This window comes from Sitodiplosis mosellana, unplaced genomic scaffold, assembly GCF_009176505.1.
Source record: "Sitodiplosis mosellana isolate CC-2019 unplaced genomic scaffold, AAFC_SMos_1.0 Smas_scaffold_18, whole genome shotgun sequence".
NCBI classification, from domain to species: domain Eukaryota; kingdom Metazoa; phylum Arthropoda; class Insecta; order Diptera; family Cecidomyiidae; genus Sitodiplosis; species Sitodiplosis mosellana.
Window position 1 is genome coordinate 1,927,643 of NW_022595260.1, and position 15,579 is coordinate 1,943,221.

Consider the following 15,579-nt stretch of genomic DNA (forward strand, 5'->3'; position numbering starts at 1 on the left):
ACTCATTCGGGAACGCTACCGCTGAACACATTGTTCCGAACAAACAAAACGAGGCAAATCTATATTATGCAAAAATTTTAAGAGGAAAAGGTAATAGTCATAGCCATTAAATGACAAACTACAAAATAAGACAGGGTACTTTTGACATTAATAAAAACGAAATCAAATACATATATACGTGAAGATATTGTTTATCTAATCTCTAGGAAGAAAATATACCAATCTAATAGAATATCACATTCCAAATAAACTAACTAAAATGCCGAATATTCTCTATAACGAAAACGATCATTTCTTGGATTTGCCGAAAACTTCTACCTATAATTTCTCCACTCTTTAATTGAGGATTACGAACATGTTTCGTTAAAGAAAAACACTGGAACAAAACTGGCTATTGCAACAACGAGAAAACTAATAGGAAAACAAGTTTTAAGTGACCAAATCATATTTACTTAATTTTCATTGCAATTTTGATTGTTACTCACAAAACATGGTATAAAAACAAAATAAACATTTTACTGATCATAATGTAATCACACTGATTTCCACTTCATTGAACATTCTGCAATTCTATCATATTAGAATCATCCGGCTGGAAATTTCATTGTGTATCACATTGCATAATTTCAGGGGCTTCGTGTTATGTTAAATGCAGTCTATTTCCAGGTATGTGATGGAATTTTTCCAATTAGATTTCCAGGTAAGAAAGGTAAATGACTATATCTGTTGTAGCATAAATTCGGGCGCATTTTAGAATGCTTAGTTTATTCATGTTTATAATGAATTAAACGATATTATCAGCGTTCAATCGGTTCATTGGATTTTCAATTCAATATTGTCGAAAAAGCCAATCGACTGAGCCAATTCAAAATTGATACCACAATTCGAAATGAACGAAGCTTTTCGAACATATTTGCCAAGTGAATAACCACATTGAACATGAATCAATAGATGAATCTGATTAATGAAACGCTGGAGTGAAGTCATGAAAAGCAATTCAATTGTTTTCCTTTTACACAACAGAATCGGAAAAAGTCTAAACCAAATCGAAATAAATTAGCGCATATAAAGAGCACTTTTAGCGCATCTGTCTCGCATTGGCCGTCACTGTTTTCGCTGCCGTTGTTGCTGTTGTGTTTTGGCAATTCGCAGAGAATAACCACTGGCAAGAAGAGTTCATCGCTTATTTGTGCAAGTGTATGTGCTAGTGCTTGCAATTCACTGCCTTCGTGCCATACAAATAAATTTCTTATCATTATTTTACGCTAAAATGGATTTTGTAACCACCGAAATGGTGAATTTTAACGAAATTGCACCATCGAACGCATCTGTAGTGTTCCGGTTATTGATGCATGCAAACCAATGCGAGAACAAGGGTTCTGCTGCTGCCGATGCTGCCGCCACTGCTGCTAGAGACGTTTTATGATGCCACATTCGAGTTTATTTTTCGGTCGTGGCTCTTCTGGCGAACGACGCATATTGGTTTTTGAGTCGGCACTTTATCAGACAACACTTGCACAATATTGCTCACTGAAACAGACGCAGATTTTGAGAGTTTTTGCACTTGCAAAAATCATCGGCTTCAAATGCACTTGGTATCCAAACACACCCGCTCGCCAAATGAATGCATACCAAATTCGCAGAAAAAGAAATTCAATTTCATTTCTGCCCCAATGGTTTCATAATTAAATAGCACACAATGCTCCGATAAAAGCGGCTTAGAAAACTAGCGAAATGTGCAAAATGCACGCCATCACATAATTTCCATTCGATATTGATTCTGTGGTAAGTTTCAATCTTAAATTGCAATTTAGCCATGACTTTGGAGAATCTTCTGCGTTTTCAGTGAGTTTTGCGATGTTTTGGTCCGATTCAGACTACTAGTCGATTCAATACCCTGTTTCTTCAAATTATTTTTTTTTCTTTGGTTTTTTATTCAAAAAAAGTTATTCTTCCAAAAGTTAAACAAAGTCCCACCAAATAAGTTATAAGTTTTTGGCAACACTAATTCTTATACGATTACTGTGTATCTCACAATAAGCCTGTCGACACGTTCCCCTTCTACTTTGCAATGCGTGCGTTTATGTATGTATGTGCGGTAAACGTATGTGTCTAAGCCGTTTCCTGTCGTTTACATAATTCAACGCACTGAAATCCGATACCGAATCGTTGTGCGTTTTATTGTGTTCGACAGCAATCAGCAGTGTATTCCGCTGACCAATGAGAACGATTGTTTGTCCCCTACTGTACGAACTATTTATTATTGATACAACGCCGCAGGCAAACGTGCAGTTTCAATTGATACGAACAGCGAAACAAAAAGAAACCGACTGACCATTCACATTGACTCAGTTCGTTTGTAATCGTTGTTTACCGGCTCAACTCGGTAAGAGTGGGGATGTCAATACCATTCAAGCGGTTTCGTGCATATGTGTGACGTTCGATTCTTCAAATATTTTATTGATAGAGTAAGTTTTGATTTTGAACAATGATTTTAAACTAAAACTTGACTTAAAATATCTTAACAAGAAAATTGGTTTCAAGGTATCGAGTTATACAACATTATTTTGATCTCAGGTAAATTTTTTCCATACAGACAATTACACTGAATATTGGAACCTTTTTCATATTCAAATTTCTGTTAGATATAAGTCAGGTAAAAGTTTTTTTTCGGGATTCTATTCAAATTACTCTTTGCTTCATATTAAACTCGATATCATAATAACATTCTGCATAATTATAGGCAGTCAACATAGTTGTAGCGGAACTAGTTTCAACGGTCGCTCTTCATTCAGCTGCCAAGAACGTTTCTGTAATTTTTCAAAACACTGAGATACAAATTGGCCAAAAGTAATTTGTTTCCAGTATTGAAATTACGAAATAATTGCTGAACACTGTTTCATTTCGTGTTATTAAACTCTGATGTATGGCTTTCAAGTAATTAAATAATGAAGGCAGAAGCCAAGCACTTCAACCTGTGTTTACTTGAAAATTTGTGCAAACGATTCGAATACTCAAACGATAGAACTCAGCTCAATCAAACTTAAACCTCTCAATTAAAATGTGCAGTCGACGCAGAAATTATTCTTATTTTTTACTATGCAATTCCTTTAATTTTCAACCGAAATTATGACTATTTCTACATTTTCATAAATAATGTAAAGTTTCGGCCATGTTTGTTCGGGCGCAGACTTGATATGATTTATGCATTTAGTTCGGTGGGATATTTGTAGTTAGAGCGATATGTGATCACCATAGTTGTTTCCGTTTGCACATTATTTATTCGGGCAAATTAGCAAAGAGCAAATATGAATTGAATAGGATGAAAGTGGCGTTGGTGATTATCCGTATTACACTCGCAGGCCGTAGCACACAATGATATACTATATGAAAGAGCTCGAGAGAGTAAGAGAGAGAGAGAATGAATAAAAAGAGAGGAGATGCCGAGAAATGCAAAATAGAACCATCGCCATCAAATCCATACATTGCGCAAGTAAGCAACTACGGAAGCGACCGAAACGGAAAGCATTTATCATTAAATTTAAAAGGGTTAGAAAATCTCCAATGTGAATGCGCCTGTGTATTGCCATCATTTGTGCGTATGTAATGCTGTTTTGTCTTTGTTAGGACCCTTCCGCCTCGATTTTTAATTGAACGAACACGTCTACGGCGAGTTCCAAGTGTTAGAAAAACGGCCCAACGACAATTGCACACGCGATCTGATCCGCATGTGTGAGAGTTCGAGTGAAAGAGAGCATACACAATGAACAGACATATAACGGTGCTTTTGTTTGACTCACTGAGTGTACTGTATGTCACATCCGGATGACATTTTTGATAAGTGGTCTAGCTCACAGAATTTCTTTTTTTTTCTCTTCCATCATCCATCCACACAACAAACAAACACACACACGATATTCAATGCACACCAATGGACGTGGCATTTCATCGAGTGTCGGTGCCCCGAACATTTTGCGTATTCATGCTGACAATTAATCGTACATACATCGCAGTCAATACAAATAAACAATGGGCGCCTTTAAATTTGCTAAAACAATAGCGAATCAACAAAAACTTGAAGCAAATAGCGCACCAAAATGACAGCACAAGCATACACGATCCAAAGATATTAATAATGGTCTCTCGTTACGTCGACGCTCCACCGATGAATGTATGGGAAAAATAAATGTGTTCGACCCTTTATTGCACCGCGCTCAAATGAATAGGATTTGTTGAAACAATGGCCACTCTGTCCTGGCAACAGATAAATTGGCTGCCTTGCGCCTTTCAAACCATTCACCGTTCAAATCCATACATTTCCATCGAGCATAAAGAATTTGGCAGGAATATTTTACAAATCAAAATTTTTGTTCGAATAAAAATACATCGAATATGCGAAAAGCAATAATTCTGTTGGACGCCGCAGAACATTTTCCTTGGATCTGATTCAATTTTGTCGAAATTGTATTTGGAGGATTTTATTCGTTGACCGATTTTTTTAATTTCATGGAAAACGGAAAATTAAAACGGATCTCTTGCTCTCTAAACATTTTTGCTCAATCCGTGCGTTGACGATTTTCGGCACAATTTTTGCCATTTTTTTTTCTCCTCAAGATATTGTTGCGATTAAAGTTACTCTCCAAAACTATTCAGCCACAACCACCAGAGGCTAAAAGCAACTATTTCAAGTTATCTTGTCGAGCGAGTGAGTTGAATCGAAACAGCTTACAATTGGTGCATTAATTCTAGCAGTTTTGAGACAATTGCACTTCGTCAAATTCTTTCAATCAAAGTGCATGTGCACCACTTTGGAGTGTTTGTGCAAGCAAAATTGTATTCGCTCAACTTGTAAACTGGTTACGGCAACATATTGTTTTGAAATGAACTTGGTGCAGCAATTTAATTTCGATTGGTTTTGTGTGTTGAATGTGTCCTTTAACCAGGGAAAAGTTTATATATTTGTTGAAGCTGAATCAGCGGCGGATTTTGTTAATGGGAAAATCGAAGTTTTGGGTGACCTTTCAGACGAAACCGCTTAGAAAATCACGGTATTGTTTGAAAAAGTAATTAAGCTTTGATATGAAACGTATGTTTCGTACGTAACTAACATTTGCTAATGTGTGTCGCCGTAATTAATTATTTTTCGCAAAGATCGTCGTCTAATTTCCAGTATGGCGATGGTAAAGGAAGCCGATCCAAATTTAAAAATGAAGAATGGCCGAAGTTTGCTCAAGTTACACATGTTATTAATTTGTTTATGCCACAACACTTCAACGTTGATGCAAAAGGATGAAAGGTTACGCTGTATAAATGAAATGATCGTTTCTGCCAAGCGTTGAACGAACGAAAAGAATTATGTCAATTTCTGGCTTTTGTTGATTTTCCATGCCATTTTTTCAGTCTTCGTAAACTTGACACGACGATGAGTTGCCAATTATAATCCACATTCATGTGTGCTAGTGTGAGTGCGTCATTAAGAAGAGGATGGGCGAGCCTAAAATCGCTGGATAGTGACATAACATAATAACAAATTTGCTTAATGACATTAATATTTTACATAAGATAATGCTTCAAAACAATCTGATTATATGATTACTGCTTGTCTCGCATCCGAAGCGCTGACAATGAATTTATCTTTTGGCGCGGATACACACGCGCACATTCTATTTGTTATCGTCATTTATTCGGATAAATTAGCAGCAAGTTTTACACGCGCCAAAGTGGTTGGCTACCTCGTTTTTGTGTGATGGAAAGTTTTTTTGAATGAAACTTTGTCGCCTGTTAATACCCACCAGTTTGCTTGATCGCACATTCACAACACACACGAGCATTCATATGTTCCACATGTTTTTCGCCTGCCAACGCGCGCACTCTCCCTCTCTTTCGCACTTGCTCAGCCAACGACATTCGTGGTGATTTTATGTCTAAACGATAGAAAGATTTGGCCGCTGTTGTCTACACCCTCTTCCGCTCGTCTCACACTTTTCAAGAAGTGTCGAGACAATAATTACGATCGAAATCGGTTGGACTTTAGCAAGCATGTTACTCGCACCGGGTATTTCCATTGCTGATGATGTGGCGATACATGGCGTTTGTTTATGCTCGAATCTGATTCGAGCAAACGACTATAATTTCATCAAACATATGCTTCGTGGCAACGATGGTGCTCTTGCCAATCATTAGCACGGTAGTTTGGGTGCCCAACATACTGCCTGGTAATGTATTGGCTTTCGAATCTAACTAAACTGTGTGTACGCGCGTGAGTAAATGACAAATCTCTTATAAAATGCTATTTTAACTATTTCTTAGCCGTTAGTAAATGGAAAGGCATACAAGACGGCACCCTTTTCATAGCTTCCTACAGATTTATTTCGCTTCTGTGATTCGAAACAAGAAGCCAGTTCGATTTGGGCATAACCATTTGCCTCACATCTTTTTCTTTGGTTCGATGGTGCTGAAGTCTTAAAACTAATTTCACGTTTTCTTCTGAATATCAATCGGAAAGCCACAGCAGTTAACGGTGTGATTGGTCTGAACATCCAACATATCGTCGTACGTTTTTTTATAACACCAATGAGGTGAATTCGGGTGTCGCTTCCACTAATGACGAAACCAGCGTGAATTTTAATGCGAATAAAAGCGAAAATCATCCCACAAATAGTAATTAGTTGATGGCAAAATATCGTGATTTATGGCAGTATGCTGACAACATCTGTTCATATCTTGAGAAAGATCTTATTTAGGGCGGGCAATTTTGAAATGCTATTGCATATTCGAAGAACACGAACTTCGTCAATTTCAACTTGACCAAAAAGTCAATGTTAGAAAAGTTGCTTTCAAGTTTTTTTTCTCCCAATCAATAACCGCGATTGAAACCACCAAATCGAATCCAAATTCAATTTTAACAGTAACTTAGACTTTCTTGCGAGGATAATTAATTTTTAATAGTTTTACACAAGGTTAAAGCACATGTGTCTTGTTATTTCTAAATATTTTATGGAAATTTACCCGCAAATTGACAATTAATCACAATTTCGCCTATGTGCGTGAGCCAGTCAAAAGGCCAAGAAAACCGTTTTGAAATGACTTTGAGAGCAATACTTGAAAACAAGTCTGTTGGCAGAGATTTTTTTTTCTGAAAACTACTTATTGTTTGTCGAAAAGTTGCAGAGACGCTCACAAGTTCACACCCAATATTTATCCAACTGAGTTATACGATATACAAACAAGAACAAACCCGTTCCCTCGACGCAATTCTCCAGCAGAAGACTTTCTTTTGCGTTCGCGATTCGAATATGCGTAGCACAAGCCATTTATTACGCTCGAGATTTAAGCATTTTCCGATGAACTCTGGGTTTTTCAGCACCTTTCATATATATATGATTTACTAGTTTTTAATAATTTATGCTGCACATTTCATTTGGAGAGTCTATAAATAATATTCGTGATTGAATAACATTTGTTGAAATCCGGTTGGAAACTGGCGACTCGACTCAAAACTTTGCGGACAGCGAGTGAAACTAGTTTGTCATCACGCCATTCAAAGTCGTGTACTTTTTGTCGATACGGTGCAAAACAAATGTGTTCACGTTGATCCCTGTGCGTTCGTCATGCTGTGAAAAACTTTATTTCCAGTTTTGTTGTGAGTTCGGTGTGTCCGTGTTTGAGGTTATTCAACATAACCTTTTCTTGGAATTAGTGCGGTATGACCAATTATGTAAATCCATTATTCTGAAATTGTTATTTCATATTATCTACAGTATACACGTGTGCGTGTGTGGCAGTGTACGTGTGTGAGTGTGTGCACGAAAAAGAAAAGTCGCTGGGAAGTTGTTTTTTTCATTTTTTTGTCAGTTTATTGATTTAACGTTTATAGCATACAAATTGGTGATGTCGCCGAACGCTGTTTCATTTTTGTCCTCACTTTGTTTAAACTAACTTTAGCCACAACAACTCATGCAAAACATTCACAGTAATTTTATGTTGTCGTCGGCGAAACAAAATCATAAATGAACTTTTGTCATTTGATAAGCCTACATACATTCGTAACGATGGTTTATTGGCTGTTTTATGCCATTTTTCTATGATTTCATGCCGAGTTGACAGAAATATGTCATAAAAGTGAAAATGATGAAAACTTTTCGTAGTGTTGTTTTTAATGTTGCTGCTGCTGCTGTTGGTGTCATCGTGTGTGGCGCTTCTTTGCATCAGTTGTTCTTCATTGCGTTGTGATGTCGTCATTTATTTCGGTTACGACTTCGTACTCACTCCGAAACACTTTATTGCCAAAAGAATCCAATGTTCCATGTATTTATTGTGACGCGCTTAGCGGACGTTCAATGGCAAAAGGGTTAACACTTTTGTATGTAAAACAACGATTATAAATTATCATCTGCTACTACTACTACTGTTTAATGTCAATTCGGCGGTTGTTTTCGTGGTTAATTTACCATTGAACGCGAAAGAAGCACGCGTTTCGATCCATTTTGTGCGTGAATAATCGATTCATTGGTTTTTCTTTCTTTAAGCGGCAATATTGTTCCTGCAATAAAATTGGTTGGCAACGGAAACATGGAAAAAATGAAATTTTAACTAAATTTCATGCATTCGATAGACTAGACATTCTTTATTTAAACAAATTCGTCCAGAATTCTTCGAATTATAGTATGCTTTTCTGATATATTTAACAGGGAGAAAAAGTAGACAACAGAGTAAGATCGTATAGCATTGGACAACTAATGTTTTGTACCGAACATTCAAGTTAAATTTGACCAAACATGATGCTATTTTGAAGCCGATACACTCATCCCAGTACGATACGGCTTGAATTCAGGCATTATAATCTAAACACTCATCTGAAGTTCGCACTTAACATTTGCTGTAATAACAATATTTTATCAGTTATAAATTGCCTGTGCCGAACCAAAGTCAGTAGCACGAGAGAAACGCTCGTCGGCCATGAATGAGACTGTGGTGTTGGCTTTCAACAAATATGGAAGAAGACCATTTTCATGTGTTCTCCCGCACAACAATACACATCGCATCGAAAATGAGGGAACGAATGTCGTGTGGAGGCGCTTAAGCGCGTCAGTCGACAAGTGACAAAAGTAAATAATTGCAGAATGGTTAAAAATGTCAGCTATGCCAAATAAGTAAGAGATGTGAAATGAAAGGGTTCGGTCAAATGTTTTCGATACATTTACACATAACGGTAGGTCGGTCGGTCGGTCGGTTGCTGCACACACGAATCAAGTAAATAGCAGCATTAAAATGGATGAACGCATCGCCGGAGGTTTGGCAGTAGAAATCAAACATAAACCGTGATTACATTATGTAATGGGCATTGAAAGAGCCGAATTACATGCTATGGACGCTGGCAAATGTGCGACGAGTGCCAGTTAAATGAATTAAATATTCGTTGAGCATTGAGATACAACAAGTAATTTTCATTTTTCGGTGCGTCAGCGATGCTCGTTAAACATTCACACATTCATCGCACATATGCAAAATCTTCAAACGATAGCCATTTGCCCCGGAGGTACGCATTTTTGTGACGTGATGTGTATAAAAGGAATCATTTTGCTATATATTAACAAATCCACTAGTTCTCGTTGTTCGTGCTAGACAGACGTAATTAAATATGCAGAATGGAACAAATTTCAATGACCGATTTGCATATTTACTTACATGATGTCACAATGTATGTATCTCTCTCACATCATCACATCATCATCATCGTCATCACCATTATCGACTGGACAAATTGACTCGAATGACTGACTTTTAGTGATAAAACAGTTTATTCGCTCAAGTAATCATCTCGAGCGTCTTCGTAGTTTGTTTCATATTAATTTTGATAGTTGAATAAACAAGCCACATCCACGGTTGGATTTTGGAAAACTTTACCCAACCGAAAAGAAGGTAGAAAGCTACGGTTTGAATGTGCTCGCTTTGCACAATGTGTCAGCTATTTTGTGTATCGACCCTTTTGGATTGGGAATTTGGGATGTGGATGTGGATGTAGATGTGCGAATGTGTAATAGTGAAACGAAAAGAAAAGGAAAAAAAACAAATCACCGAATAAAATATTGAGCGTACGCGTTCCGTGGCCGCTGAGACCATGTATAATAGCACAGCTCGACTCGGACTAATGGAAAGACTGTCGACGAGAGCCTGGTGAATATCAAATAAAATGTTTTTTTCGTCCTTTTTTGTCTTTCCTCAGCCAGCACCGCTGGGTAGGCGCACAAATGTACACTGGATTTTAATATCCAACATGCATTCCTTCTACATATTAATTTTACATAATGGTTACCGTCGTTTTCAGTCAGTGACGACCATTCCTATTTTAACATCCATAACACATGCATGTCGTTGTCATTGTTATGCGCTCTCTCACTCTCCACGTCGGTTTTGAAAGGCCAACGGACCAAGCATCGAGATACCACCACAGACACACACACACACACAGCACACGCATTAAATAAAATTTCGGAATTTACCATGTTTTCCCATTGAATCTGTATGTTTTTGCCCGACATTATGTATTTCGCAACACATTTTCCTATCCGACCGACCATCTACGTGAATATTTGAATAATAACAATTTCACAAAATTGTTTTCCCAAACAAAAGATATCTTTCATTCGACGGGGCGATGTTTTGTCCTGTGCTAGACAACCAACCATTCGCATTCAAAATCCAACCGAAATTTATACCTAGAGCATGAGTTTAAAATACTTTTCAAAGTTACGACCATAATGCGGCACGCATGACAGAAAACGGAAATAAAACTCATATTACGGGACCTTTTTATTATGTGCCCTATGCTGTTTTTGTCTCACTTTCTCTCTTATACTCTCTTACTCGCTATCTCGCTCGCTCGCGACAACGGACGAATCCAAATAGTCCAAACCAACCATGAGCTCACATTCGCCACACTCACACAACTCTTTCAATCCAACACATAAAATGTGTTGGGATGAAATTCCAAGATAATCGTCCAATTGAAAATTGAATTGAAATTTTCATTTGTGCTCGAAAATTTCGGCATTCAATTACAATTTGCTGACAATGCATCTCAATTCTCCAAGTTTACGTCCAAATGAATTTCATTTAGGTCAGAATTTGCGGTTTTCCATTAGCATTTTGTATCGAAATTAAATTGATTCGCTGAAAGGCAAATTTCAACGAACGAAACCGAAAAGTAAACAGTGAATTTGCATTGGATATGAATTCTTTTGCATTGAATGAATTGCGAAGCCAACGCTAAAAGAAATATTTATTTGCCAGCATAACAAAGGTCTTTCTTTGGAAAGTGGCCGCTGGCGATGATGCTCAATACGCTCACATATCGACAAAAACATAAATAGATAATTGCGTCCGCTTTCTATGTAAATTTTGTGGATGTCGCTCTGGTTGTGCCTGCTGGTGCTACTCGAACGTTTGCTTGAAACCAATTGAAGCGCGCAGCCCACCGTTTGTACAAAAATACGAACATCCGAAATAGCTGCAAGCCGTTTAGAATATCTGCGAGTAATTCTATTGAATCGTCGTTATTGCAACTACACAAAATGGATACGAATTCGAAGTTGCGACGAAAACTTCGTCATTTCTTGTTTTGATGCAATCATTGTCGTATGATCAACTGAAATAAATGTGGGAATAATTGTCAGGAAATCTTCCCGATCCGAATCTTATATCCAAAGTTCCAATTGAAAATTCTTCCATGAAAGTGGCCAAATAGGTTGCAACATCGATTAACCTCTTCATCTGATATTTCATTCAGTTTGACCAGAAATATACAGTATTAGTACATTTCAGAGCAGTCAAACTGGATTTTGGACCGAATTTCTGGTTTTGGCCCTATTTCTAAAACCTATAGAGATCATGCATTCACTACAATTCAGAAGCAATGATGCTTCTGTGTGATGCAGCAGTGTGATCAGACTGATGAATGTCGTACGCATAATTTGCAACACTTTTAACATTTGAACTTATATGTCACTGGCTATTTTATGACTGATTAAATAGAGATGCTGTACAAATTCAGAGGGATTTTTTTTTTAGAAAAAACAGCAGACAATGCAAACAAATAATCTGGAGAACAGATTCGGGTCAACGAATTAACATCATCACATTTTTGTTGCAAAACTGGATGCTCTGAAATAGAAACAACTTGTCATTTCGTTTCCATAATAAAGTGAACCACAGTGTATTTTGAAAAATAAAGCTATTGTTGTTGTTTTTATTTTCGAGCATTCAACTGTGATTCGGTATTGTGTGAAGTGTGAACTGAGACTCGCAGTCATGACACTTGTGCATCAAAACATGGGTTTTTAATTCAATTTCGTAGAAATTAATTGGATGGATAATGAATGATGGCTTTAACCATTTTTCTCGCGTCTTCAATGTCTTGGTTCGGTCTAATTGAGTCATTTTACGGTATAAATCAATAATGCGCATGGTGAGTCATACACTGGACCGTTTGAGTGAAGAAAGGATAAAAAATGGGAATCGTAGTTATTTTGTGAATGTTTGAAAGTACGAATTCCATCGACCTCTATATAAGAAGTCAATGTTGAACGATCTTCTGTATAGCTCCCGTTTTCTTGCTAAGCGGCTTAACACATTTTATGCATTCATTCATCTACAAGTGTCTATAAGTGTATAGTATTCGTGTTTAATGGTGCTGCCGGTGGAAATTCAATAATCAGAGAAGAAAATAATTTGCACTCGCCACACAGTTGAAGCAATTATCCAGCTACCTCATTCAAGCGTCTTTAGGCCTCAATATAACTGCACAGTTAATAATATATTATTAATTATACTATCAGTATTAACATTGCATGTTAATAATATATTAGTATGATAATACTGGTATTAACTGGTATTAACTAGTAAGTAATAGCGATATTAATAGGCGATGTTAATAACGTATCAGTTAATACCGATAGTATGATCATACTATATTATTATGATTTTCATGATAATATTTTGTTAACATCCATGTTAATAATTATTAACATTTTTGATGATATTTATAAACATCGCTGTTAATAATATGTTATTAACAGCCCATAATAATATCGCAAATTTCCCCATTTTTTGTCGCGGTTTTTCACGGCTTCCGCGGAACATATAAGAGATATCAACTTGGTGTCTTTGGAAAAGTTGTAGTACTCGAGGTCCTCTATCACATTGCTGAAGACAATTATCTCTTATCTCTTATCAGTTGGGCGCAAATCAAAAACATCGGCCTATGGCATGTTTTTTTTTCTTATCATCCTACGCGTTTTCTGCAAAACTCATGGGAGATAAGTGAGAACTGTCTGAAGCAAAGTTGCGGAAGGTCTCGAGTACTATAAATTTGCTGCAGACGCCAAGTCGTTTTCTCTTATCCGTTTAGCGAAAAACACGAATTTTGTTGTACAATTGCGATTTTTTGCCGAAGACACCAACTTGATATCTCTTATCAGTTTCGCGGAAACCGTGAAAAACCGCGACAAAAAATGGGAAAATTTGCGATATTATTATGGGCTGTTAATAACATATTATTAACAGCGATGTTAATAAATATCATCAGAAATGTTAATAATTATTAACATGGATGTTAATAAAATATTATCATGAAAATCATAATAAAAAAATGCCTTTTTCGGGTACTTCCCGTACAAAAGTGTCATTTTTCAAGGTTTTTCAGGTCCTCAGTCGGAGGCTTATGGTACGAAATTGGTATATCAGAATGGGCTCAAAATCAATCCGAAGCTTTGTCTCGACATGCCAAAACTTTTGGCTTTTACAGATCTCAATTATCTTGTCAACTTTTTGAGATAATCGGCGAACAAAAAGCTCGGACGCGGACGCGAACGCGGACGACGCCATACGCACATCGCTATTTTGCACATATTTCATAGTAAACAACATGTTTTTGGGGGTAGATAGGTCTTGATCGATAGGATTTCATCCCATCTACATTGCCTAGTGTACAGATATGTGCTTTTTCAAGTTTGGCGTGACGTTATAGTGGTCCGAAAGAGGAGATGTCATGAAATTTTGGCTAGTAAAACCGATACTTTACCTAACAAACAAAGTTTGCGGTAAAGTAATAGTATGATCATACTATCGGTATTAACATCGTATGTTAATAATATATTAGTATGATAATACCGGTATTAACTGGTATTAACTAGTAAGTAATAGCGATATTAACAGGCGATGTTAATAACGTATCAGTTGTTAATACCGCCTAGTTAATAATATAGTATTAATAATTATTAATAATATATTATTAACTGTGCAGCTATAGGCCTCAACAAAGAATACTTGACGAACTTTTCTCCATAAACTGCCAAACACCCCGAAAATATGTCAAACATGAAACACTTCATTCAGAACAATTTTAAAACATCTGACCAAAAGATGTTAGGTAATTTACTTCAAACGGTCTGGGTACGATTTCCTAGTGAAATGTGTACAAAAAATGAAATAAAACCCAAGTGCCGTTTGCTTTTTATTCATTGACCGTGATTCGTGGTTCACTTTTTAAATAACTCTGTTTTATACCAAATCTAGTTTTCCATTGAAAATGATACATTGTTGCTCGATTGATGCTCTCTAATTTAAATTACTTCCTAAAAATCCATTCATGTACATCATTAGTTTTGTGTTTTCAATTTGCATTGGATATGCAGTTAGGATATTGATCTTTTGAATTTCCAATTTGCGAAATTTTCAATTTAGCTTCAGGGCGTGGATTAATTTCAAATCGCGCTCGAAACGGATTTTATGTCATTACATTTGAACCAAATGCATCAATTTTCCGCTCATCAATTATATATTGATGAAAACTAAATGGAGTCTCGTACTCGTTATAGTACGGACGTTTTGTTTAAACTTTCGTTGGCTTTCGCATTCGCCATTTCATAGCAATATGAAAAGCAAAAAAAATTGCAATTTTTTTCAATTTTCAATGAATCCGCCCATAACAGGATATTGCTGTTTTCGAGTTGTGAAAATTTCATAGACCGAACACTTCAAGTCAACAGTGGTTTGACTACGGTTCATCTTGACTATATGCCAAATTTTCACTGCGGTTTTCTGATTTCGGCAGTTTTTTGCGAGCTTGTTGCTCATAAAATCATTTGCCGGCCGTATTTTGAAACCGAATTAAACGCTTTTTATTCAAAACGTTTGCCAGCTAATACAATTTCAATGTTTAGTTTTGTTGTTTTTTTTTCTCAGCGATCCTAAAAATGGTTGGAGTTTCGTTGAAGTTCCACTGCATCATTAGTATCAGCAATGGAAGTAATCGATGCGGAACTGTGTGAGATTCGCTATTGTAATTGCATCACGTAGTGAGTGTGAGAGAAAAAAGGGATCAAGGACCATCCATTCGGCCATTTTGGATTAAGTAATTATACATATTCCGCATGAAACGATATATTACGATTCCCCGTTTGCTTGACGATGTAATTCAATACGGACGAAAAAAAACTTTTTGTTCCATTGTCACCCCAACGCCTCGATGCTGCCGTTGCCTCCGCCGTCGCCACCGTAGCTGCTATTGCTGATGATGGA